We start from the raw sequence: 544 nt of genomic DNA, 5'->3' as shown, positions 1-544 counted from the left end.
CCTCCAGCATCCCACCAGAAAATGGAGGCTGGCTCCATCCCTGGATCTATACCGCAAGGGATGCAGGCCATTCTAGTATACATCACATTTCCTTCACTGTTGACAACTTTCTGCGCCGTCTAGCGGTGAAATTCGATCAGCATGACTAACTCCCCTCACCCTCTCTGGTTGTAGACGACTTTTTCTGCAAGGGAAATCACCTTCAGTAAAAATGTTTATGGGTGAAATGAGCTCAGCAGGTGTTCTACTTTTCAACATTGTTGTTTTTTATCCGATTCTGTAGTATTGTGGCAAGTTTTAGATGCAGAATCATTAGCATATGCAGAACAAAATCGAATCTGAAAACTATTATTGGTAGTCTTAAGGAGAGTTTGAATGTAATGATAGCAGTGACAGCATGGAAGCCAATATACATAAATGCAATTGGCCTGGGTTTCTGGTATAAGCCGTGTTGAGGTACACAACGACAGTGCCTTCTTAGCGCAGTAGGCAGCGCGTCAGTCTCATAATCTGAAGGTCGTGAGTTCGAGCCTCACAGAGGGCA

The 544-nt window shown here is 44.3% G+C and overlaps 1 non-coding gene across 1 annotated transcript; it reads left to right on the top strand.

The window, feature by feature from the left end:
• Window positions 1–471: 471 nt before the first annotated feature.
• On the top strand, window positions 472–544 carry TRNAM-CAU (transfer RNA methionine (anticodon CAU)). The gene has a single exon. It is a non-coding gene; the product is annotated as a tRNA-Met (tRNA).

The sequence above is a fragment of the Ambystoma mexicanum genome (assembly GCF_040938575.1).
Source record: "Ambystoma mexicanum isolate Mex_15411 chromosome 12 unlocalized genomic scaffold, UKY_AmexF1_1 Mex_chr12_unloc.2, whole genome shotgun sequence".
Classification (NCBI taxonomy): Eukaryota; Metazoa; Chordata; class Amphibia; order Caudata; family Ambystomatidae; genus Ambystoma; species Ambystoma mexicanum.
The sequence above is the reverse complement of the archived record's forward strand: the minus strand, read 5'-3'. Positions and strand labels throughout refer to the sequence as shown.